Raw genomic sequence first — 10,482 nt, 5'->3', positions numbered from 1 at the left:
CATATCTTAACCACCTGTTTACAATAAACAGAAAAATCTTGGATTAAAGGTGTATGTTAGAGCTCGAGCACACTAAACAAAAGACAGGTTTTTACAGTTCGCAATCTCAGGGATCACAATGGAATCAAAGATTTTACAACATACCAGTTTGTTGGTTGGTTTGTTTGTCTGTTTCCCACTCATGGAGTCATTGAACTATCCTGACCCTGAGCCTGGCAATGAGGTTAATAACTGAAAAAGCCTGAAGAGGGAGCAGATCCAGCTGTGCCGTTGCAAGGCATAGCCACTGGTTATCCTGTCCTGACAGAAGCCACTTACAAATGCACAACTGTCTTTCAGACTCCACAAGACCCCTGTTCCCACAATCCCACTGTTCTTCCCTGTTCACTTCAGCTTCCAAGATCCAACTCAACATACACCATTTTGTTTCCATTCTGAGCAGCGTCTAAAGCCACAAGATCCCACCCCCCGCCCCCAAGATGAGAGATGTGTCCCAAGCCTTCCATTTCTTCAAATCCCAAAGTCATGTCTCCCTATTTATTGCCAGCAACAGAAAAGTCTGTACCGTAGGCTACAGACACAGTGCTGACCGCATGTTTTGCAGATACATGCAGCAAAGGAGATGCTCTTTGGCTACCTTGTGACCCAGAGTGTATCTATGAACACAGGACAAAGTAGGGCAAATCCCTCTATGGAGACATTACCCAATTCATCGTAGCACTCCAGAGGGGCCGGGTATTGCTCCTCATTCATCTTGCTCAAGTTGGCTGAGTGCTGTAAAAGGTCCATCAGGATGGGCACGGAGAAATAATTGTCATAGAAACTGACCTTGGTGAGCTGGCAGCACTGGCTGAGGGCAGGAATGAGGACAGGAGATGAGGGTCCGTCATCCTACAACCCTTCAAGTCCAGGGACTGCAAAGTGCCTGCCACCTTCTTTAGGAAAACTCCAAAAGGTACAACATCCAAAACCAGTAAGACCACACCACGCATGTCCAGATGTCTTAGCTGAAAGAGCTTCTGACACAGTGAGAGGCCATCCAAGTCTGACTGTGAGATTTGGTGGTCAGTGATGGAGAGGGTCTCCAAGGGCGTCATCAGGCACCTAGGGACAGACAGGCTGTTAGTTGTGGCAAATGTTGTTGGCGAGTGTGGGGTGGGATTTACCCAGAGGTGGAAGGAACCAGGTGCCCCACGGGTCAGTTTGACCAAATGATCAAGGATGTTATTATCTAAGATGCTTCCTTTGGAATCTGCTCAGTCAAGTCAACCCCGCAACTCATCTTCTGGCCTCACTCTCAAGCAGAAAACCAGCTCAGCCCATAAGCGCAGAAAGCACACAGGAGAAGTTCCAACCCATGAGAGTCCTGAGAAGATCTAGGGACATTTCCTCTGAGCTCAATGAACTCTGGGTTCCATCACAGCCTCTGCACGGTCACTCTTGCTGTCATTTACTCCCCGACACCATCCCCATTGTCCCAAGCACTCAGCTCTGCTGGGGCTCAAAACATTTCACCCATGGGAAGTTTGGGGCAGGCTGAGGCTGTTCTCACAGATCTGAGCACAGAGCTCACCTCCACACTGGTGAGTCCCTCAGACTCGTAATTGTTGCTCTTCCCTTCCTGTTCCCTTTCCATTTCATTGGTTGGGCACGATTCCAAGAATCACAACCCATCCTTAGCACATCTGACGTACCCTCTATCCCACCCAAGCCCTCCCCTTTCATGAGTGGGCATTTGAGACCGTGACTCGCTACACATGGAAACAGGAGTAACTTTCATAGTCGCCTGAGTCCTACATGTTAGTTCCCAGTGACTGGCAGGTGCCACGCACCACTAATCCTTAAAGTAAAAGGGAGAAGCTTGCTCTGGTCGCTGACCCAGCTCCCCATCCTTGCTTACCTGAGGACCTGATTCATGTGGCCTCTGAGGAAGATGATGCCACTCAGGGAGAGGTGCTGCAGATAGTTTAGTTTGGAGAACCGAGAGATGAACTTCCTGACACACGTCTCTTTTCTCTCTGATGTCCTGTTGGCAATCTTGAGGGCATTCCTGCAAGTGGGTGCCAGGAAGAGTTTGCGAAGATTCATCATCTGGCCTAAGAAGGGAGCAAGCTGTGCTAGCCTTAACGCATTCCACTCCGTGCTCAGTTCGAATTCCTCGATGTGCTCTGGACGGAAAACACTCAAGATCTCAATGATCCCCCGGGCAGGCAGAGCCCAGATCTTCATCTTCCTACAGCAGAAGTGTATGGAGCCCTTTCTCCGCTGGGCCCACTGCAAGAAGCATGCTTGTTTTTCACCCGGGAGCTGAGTCAAAGGTCTGCTGCCACCTTCAGATGCCTCCTCTGCGCATGTCGGCCATTACACTCACTCACGGGATCTGCGGGATCTGCAGCGTCTCTTCAGGAAGTGGCTCCCCCTGCTTCTCCAAAGCAGGGAGGGAATCCGGAGCTTGGAGAGCGCAGAAAGCAGCCACAAAAGAGACAGCTGAAAAGCCAGGAGCTAAACTTTATTGTGCATTCTAAGCCTTGCGCATTTGGTGTAGAAAGGGGGAGTCTAAGGCTAGGCAAAAGCCAAAAGATCAAAAGGGACCGAAAAGGCAGGACAAAAAGGAACGGCTTTTCATCCTCCTCAGAGCTCTGATGCAGTGCACAGGACAGCCCTCTGCTCATCGGTCTGCCCTGGGCTCTCGAGACTGAAGCTTCCTCTCTCTCTGACTATCCTGGCATGGGGGAGGACGGTGTAGAGCAGTGGTTCTCAGCCTTCCTAACTCTGCGACCCTTTAATACAGTGCCTCATGTTGTGCTGACCCCCAACCCTAACATTATTTTATTGCTTCTTCATAACTGTAGTTTTGCTATTGCTATGGATCATAATGTAAGTACCTGATATTCAGAATATCTGACATGAGACCCCAAAGGGGTTGAACCTACAGATTGAGAACTTCTGGTCTAGAGATACAATGACCTTCAGCTATTGGGGGGGGGAGGTTTGAAACAGTGGGTTCCATTCAACTGTCATTTCTCCAGGAAGTGTAAGCTGAGGGAGGGCAAAGGTTGGTGACAAGAAGAATGGCTTTACTTTGGCAAAGAGATGTCAGGTTTCTGACAAACTGTCAGGTCACCTTGCAGGACACATCAGAACACTGGCAGTGATGGTCACACTTGGACCAGTACGCCTTAGATGTGCATACAGTCTGTTCCCCATCCGGGGTGGGCATGCTGGACCAGTCTGTTTTCTGCCTGCCACCGTTTGTCTCTTTAATTAGCCATTGAGACTCAAGGCAACGCTCTTCTTGTCAGGGTCAGAGCCTGAGACCTGGCAGCCTTAAGAACTCAGGGTCAAATTGGAAAAAAACAATGTCTTCATGGGTAGCCAGCTCAGCTCTTCCTAACATGGGCCCAGTGAAATCAGTTCACCTTGGAAGATATTTGCCCAGGCAAAACTGAGGGACTTTCCTGTGAAACAGGGATGTATGCGTTAGGTCCTCAGGTCTCACACCAGCATCTCAAGCTCTGGTCAGTCACCTAAGGACTGCACGCATTACCTTTCTCACTGTGACAAAATTCCTGGCAAAAGTCACTTAAGGGTTTATTTGTCTGATAACCCAAGGGGAGTCTGTCACTGTGGGGAAGGCGTGGCAGTGGGGTGGGGAGGCTGCTGGGCACATCGCACCATTCACTGTGAGGAGGCAGCGTGCTGAAGCTCTTGTTCAGCGAAGCCTCCTCCTTGTCATGCAGTTCAGGGCAGGCACAGGGAATGGTGTTGCTCACATGAGGGTGAGCCTACCTCACTACTGCCTAATCTAGACAGCCCTCAGGCATGTCCACACCATCATTTCCCTGGGGATTTTAGATCCTGCCTGTATAAACCATCCCAAGGGCCAGTTAGCCTCTTAAGCTAACAGCAAGACTGAAAAGCATCCTTCCAGTTGAATAAAGTACAACCCAACAGGCAGCTGCACTGCATTAGGTACCCAGCGCAGCAGTAAGAGAACTAACAAGAGTCAGGAATGAAGGGCTTTGTTGACCCTCATGGCAGGGAAGACGGTGTTTTTTGTTTTTGTTTTTGTTTTTTGTTTTTTTCTTACCTCCACCTATAGACCCCCTACATATGAAAAGAGACATAATAGATAACAACAAAACAAACAACAAACAAACAAAAAAGAAAATCAAAGAGCATCCTGACAGCCAGGATCTGTATACACTGACCACTGTTTGCTGCAACGTGAGGTTCTCTCATTAGGGCTGGGAATTCCTGTTGTCTATGGATGCAGCCACACAGACACATAAAGACTATTCAGCACTAAATCAATTTAGCTAAAATGTATTTATTTGTAATGTGTTTCTCATGTTCTTCTATATTACAATAATTGGTTTTGGTGATTGTTTCTCCAACCCTTTTTTTTTTTTTTTTTTTTGGCACAAATATATAGTATTTATGTATGTGGATGTGTTTTTCGAAAATATTCAATAGGATCACAATTGTACATGTTCAAAGTGTTTTTTCCTGCCAAATTGTCATGAACAATTTCCAAGCCAGTAAATACAGTTCAAGACTTCTTAAAGCTGGGTGGCAAGAACATCACATGATTAAAAATTGTTTCCCGTGTTATGGAGTCTTTAGTGCCAAGCGCTAGCTCCTTCTTGCACAATTCCAATGGAAGGAGTTGTAACCTATACAAGTTTGTAAGTGTTTATTGACAGGTTGTCTAGCAGTGCACTAGAATCCTACCAAAGAAAGGAACTCGGGTCCAGAGGGCAAGACACTTATCCGAGGCCAGATTCAAGCCATAGCTGATGCCAACGGTCATAACCTGCCCAGGACCCACCATCAGCTGCTGTTCTGCAGTTCAGTCAGTTACCAAGGAGGAAACGACTTTTCCCACGTTAGTGTGATTGATACATTGTCTCAGAACAGCGTTCCAAGCGAGGCAGTAATTGCCATGCACTCTCGTTCTGTCACTCTCCTCAGAAATATGGTTCTTAAGTGTCAAGGACAGTTTTCTTGGCAGAGTGAACATTTTCAATATTTCTGCAGAATAGAATTGAGCTCCTGGGACTTCAGGGTCTTCCTTTCCTCCCCTCTTCATTTTTAACTCACTCCTCCGTACGCTGCGAAGACGTTGTTTGAGTGCTCCACCAGCCCAGCCTGTGTTGTGGGAGTACAACAGCACCAAGTAGTGAAGTGAGGAAGTAAATGCTCGGCCATAGAAACAAGGCTGAATAAACAGCAGGGCTACCAGAAACGCACGTCAGGTCCCCGTGGGGATCCACATAGTCTGTGATACTGAGCTGGCCTTGATGGACGTGTAGATATTCACCTAGTGAGGAAAGCTTTATAGTCACAGAGAGCTGTGTGTGGAAGGGCTCAGTGTCCTGCAAATGATGGACGTGGTCAGAAAGAAGTCTTTACCCTGAGGTTGTCAGAAGTTGCGATGGGAAGTGAGGACCAGGTCACAGAAGGCCTGCCCACAGTCACATGTGAGGTTCCTGTGCCTGTTGAGTTACTGGGATAATCCGGATGAGAGACGAGGGCCTCCACTACGGTACAGAGCCATCGTATGTTAGAGAGATACGAAGGTTGGAGCAATGCCAGCTGAACCTTATCCAGGGTCCTAGCTCTGTTGAGCCTCAAGCTAACTAGGAGACAGCTGACAACCAGGAGATGGGGAAGTTGGTGGTTATCCAATTTCTTCCCAGATTCAAGAGTTCCTGAGATTCAAATGTCAGTGACTCAGGGGCAAGCAAAGATTGTTAAGTGTCCTGCTAATGTCTGTGGGTCTAGGTTTCCATATAGGATAGTATGAGAGCGATCAAAACTTTAAAACTACTTTTTTTTTTTTTTTTTTTTTTTTAGAGGAAGGAGGTTACAGGGTAGGAGTGGGGAGCAGACATAGAAGAGCTGGGAAATGAGTGTGATCAGGGTGCAGGGTGTGAAATTCCCAAAGAGTCAATAAAATATTATGTTGGAAAAAAAAACTTACAAGCCACAAATCTAAGGAGATTAAAATAGAATTCAAGGGGCTGAAGAGATGGCTCAGTGGTTAGGGCATCTTGCTGCTCTGCAGAGGGTGCGAGCCCCATTCCCAGCACCAGGGCAGCTCACAATCACCTGTAACTCTAGCTCTGGAGGATCCAACAAGCACTGCATCTCTCTCTCTCTCTCTCTCTCTCTCTCTCTCTCTCTCTCTCTCTCTCTCTCTCTCTCTCACACACACACACACACACACACACACATCTTAATAAAATAAAATGCAAAGTAACTTGTATTCAGTGAAAAGGTACCCATATTAAATGATGGACTTGAGCAGATATTAACCCCCTAAACTACCTCGTTATCTCACAGTCTCACACCCAATGCCATTGGCTTTAATCATTCCTCTCTGGGCTACTTCCCATCCAAAATAATATAAATACTTGCACATGCTTTCCATCTGAGCTGTTTTCCTCCAGCCACACCGCCAATCAATCCTCAGAGTAAATTCCTCCTGGCCACGTGGCTCATCTTTACAGTAAGCCATGGTTAGTGTACACTAACTCCACCCCCCTCACCTCGCCAGTCTCTCCTCTCCCGTGATCCTTCTGTCCTCTCAGCCCTCAAACCTTCACCATGCCTACCTCACTTCTGCCCTGCCCAGGTGTAGGCACTTTATTGGTCCAACAGGGATTATTTGGAGGCAACATTTGGGGTATGTAATAGTCTGCTTTTAAACAGTGAGAACCTGGGGAGGAGGAATGGCAAGCAATTAGCATCTGAATACATGGTAGCTCTAGGTTAACCCCCACATCTAGCTAACTGACATATCTTCCCTTCCTGTTGCTGTGATAAACTACCCTGGAAAAGCATCTTAAAAGAGAAAGGGTTTACTTTGGTTCTTGGTTCACGTTGAGGTGTCAGTCAATCATTATGGAGAAATCACAGCAGAAGGAGCTTGAGACAGCCAGTCACATTTCCTCCATGGTCAGGATCCCAGCCTAGGGAATGGCGCCGCCTATGATGGGTGAGTCTTCTCACCTCAGTTATCCTAGTCAAAATAACTCCCTCAGGTGTACCCAGAGGCTCATCCTAGGTGACTCTAGAACACACCAAGTTGACAGCTGAGACTAACCACCACACAAATTACAAAGAAAGTCCGAGTGAACAATCTCCAATGGGGTGGGCATGGGACCACTGGCCCATGTAAACAAAGATAAATGTTATGTGAGAATATTTCCCTATTTATGAAATCATCAGTTGCAAGCAAAATGTACTTGGAAAACTTTTCAGTCGGAGGAGAGCTGGTGACTCATGAGAACTGACTAAAATTGTCAGTGTGAGGACCACACGCAGCTTGCACTGCCACCATCAAGGTTTGAAGCAAGCAATATCAAGACGTGAGATGTTGGAAAATTTGACCTTCACTCCTAGATGCAGTTGCACTCAACGTCCCACACACAAGCATTTGATTAACTGGGACTGGGCCCTTGTGTCACTTGGACAAGGGGATGTTGACTACATTTTGGGGGGCTTCTACGTTCTATGGCAGGAAGAATGCTGCACATGGGACCCCAGATGGAGCACGGTTAGGAGGACTCCTTACCCAACTAATCCTACATAGAAACAACAAAGACTTCACAGCTCAAATGGACAACCACTGGGGCTGGAGAGACAGACCACTGGCTGCTCTTCCAGAGAACCTGGGTTTGATTTCCAGCATCTACATGGCTCCTCACAACCATCTGTTACTCCAGTTCCAGGGCACATGATGCCCTTGCATGGCATCCACAGGCACCATGCATGTACTTGGTGCACAGACACATACACAGACAAAACAACATACATACAAAATAAAATAAATTTGAAGACCATTGTTTATCCAATACCAAATGGTCATCCCTGAAAACAGACATATGAATAACATTATAGAGATTAGGTTAATTGCACATATACATATGCGTGTGTAACAACAATTGGTGAACAAGTGGCTGTGATTGTGAAAGACAGCTAGAGGAGGGGGAGGTACGTGGGACGGTTTGGAATAAGGAAAGGGAAAGGAAAGTTGATGTAACTTTATTATAATCTCAAAAACAAATCCCCACCGTTTATCATGCTCTGAACAACCCCCCCCCCCTGCCATGTGGTTCTGCTGAATTCTGCCAATCTTGGCTGGGGTCTCCCTTACAGTTGTCTGGCTACTGACTAACTTCAGGTGGCCTTAGTTGGGGTCACTGCCTCTGCTCTATTTGGAGCTCATTCTAGTCTGACTCTCTGGCACAGTTATGGTGGCACCCCAGGTGTGTGATACCCAGACTTGAAACGGTCTTATTGTTCTGTGCCTAATTAGGCTCTGATCCTGATGGATGTGAAGTCACAATCAGCTGACCTTTCGAGCCTTGACTTTAAAAGTCACTACTACACGAATAACCTCAGTTCTCTACTTCTCCTGTATCAACGTCTGTTTCACACTCTGCAAGATGGACAAAGTCTCTTACCTACCCTGTCACCTGGTCATTGGACTTACTTCCTATTCTTTTAGTATTGTCAGAACTATAGTGTGGTCTGAAGTGTCTTCAGGGTAGGATGGCTTTTTATTAATTAGCATCAAAATACATCAGGCCATCTCCCCAACATGACCCTGTGAAGGGGAGTGGGACTTCAGCCCTTTCTCGGCTTGCTGGCTACCATGAAGTAAGCAGCTCTTCCTGCCAAGTGGTTCCATCGTGATATACTGTAGCATCAGAGGCCCAAAACTACAGGATCAGGTACCTGTAGTTGGGAGTCCTGAGCCAACATAAACCTGTCCTGTGTATGATCTCAAGCAGATTCTTCCCAGCATCCTTTGTCTACAACATGCACGTCAGGAATCCTGCACATGGCCTCTTGCTCTCATAGCCATAAGGGAAAGGTAGCTTATGTTGAGACCTGCCTTCTGCTAGTCCAGAACCACAGTGATCTACACCCTAAAGAGAAAGGTACAGTTACTGTGAACTGGGAAACACCAGGGTAGGGTGGGTAAAAGGAGTGTGACTGTTCTTATAAATGGTTTTCTGAAGTACCGAACAATGCTGCTAGGAAATGCCAAAGAGCCAAAAGAAGAAAAAGAGCCAAAATAAAAATGCTGTGAGGGCCAGGCAATAGGCACAGAGTGAAATACTCGGCCCTAAAGGGGATGTCTTCATCAAATCCCTCCCGTCAGAGATTAGGGAGCGCTGCTGAAGAGGAGGCAGAAAGTGTAAGGGTCAGAGGGGATGGAGGACACCAGGGAAACAAGGCTTTCTAAGCACAACAGGGCTGGTGCAGTGATGAACTCAGAGAGACTGAGACACCACACACACGGCCTGCATGACTCTGCAGCAGATGGGGTCCTAGAGCGGCCATCCATAATCCAGAAGCTATCTCCAATTGATAACCACTTGGGAGAAAATTTAGTTTTCTTCAAGAGAGTAGATGCCAACACAAAACGAGGTCTGTGGCATCTTTGGCGGTTTCTTGTTTCATAATGTTCTGTCAGGGCTTTTTCTCCCCCCTTTAAAAATAATTATCCCTTTTTTCTTTTTAACTTTATTGTTTCTCTTTTTTCACCCTACAAGTCCTTTGAGTATATATGATGGCTTCCAGTTTTGTGTTTTCATGGGACTCCCCAGTGTGAGAACAAGAGGGTCTCTGCTTTTAGATCTTGTGTCTTTTCTTGGGCTCTTTTTTCTCTGTTTCTCTTGTCATATTCAGACGTGTTTGTTTCTGTTTTGCCATATTTTATTGTACTTTATTATTATCCCATGGATGCCTGTTTGTTTTCTACTGAGTGACAGAAAGGGGGGGGGTGTGAATCCGAATGGTTGGGGAGTGCAGGAGGAACTAGGAGAAGTAAAGAGAGGGGAAATAAAATAAGTATATATCAAAAGGTGGGTGAGGGGCCTATTTTCAACAAAAGGAAAAATGCTGTGAATTCTGGGCAGGCTGAACAATCTGGAAGACACAGTAGTATATTGTAGCTCCTTTTCCGCGTTCAGAAGGGGTACCCTCACTGCAGACCCCCACCCACCCACCTTCCAGTTCTCTAGTCGGGATGAACATGTTCCCACACATGTAGTTCCATGTATTCAGACGACTTCAAGTGATCACAGCTCAGTTTTTGTTGATGTTGTTGCTAACAAATGCCCATCTGTTGTGTGTGTGTGGGGGGGGGGGGCGGGTTGCAGGGTGGGGGAAGCTTCCCAGTTCAAGCAACAACACAACACAGTCCAACTGCCCCAGTGACCATACAGCTTTGGTGTGTGTGTAGTTGCTGCCACCTGCTGGCCACCATGCAGAACTCAGTCACAGGATGCCTTCCCAACCCTTGGCCTCCTATCCTAGTACTTCTGCACGTGTGTGAACACACACACACACACACACACACACACACACACAGGTAAGAATGGCTACTCATAGCAACCTGTATCTTTAGAGATAGAAAGAGCATAATGGGTTAACAGCTATGTTGCATGGAGTTGAAAAGAC

At 46.8% G+C, this 10,482-nt stretch overlaps 1 pseudogene; it reads right to left on the bottom strand.

The window, feature by feature from the left end:
• Positions 1-537: 537 nt before the first annotated feature.
• Positions 538-10,482, bottom strand: part of LOC127210528 (PRAME family member 8-like) — a 31,289-nt pseudogene continuing 21,344 nt past the window's right edge.

This window comes from Acomys russatus, chromosome 28 (genome assembly GCF_903995435.1).
Source record: "Acomys russatus chromosome 28, mAcoRus1.1, whole genome shotgun sequence".
Lineage (NCBI taxonomy): Eukaryota > Metazoa > Chordata > Mammalia > Rodentia > Muridae > Acomys > Acomys russatus.
The sequence above is the reverse complement of the archived record's forward strand: the minus strand, read 5'-3'. Positions and strand labels throughout refer to the sequence as shown.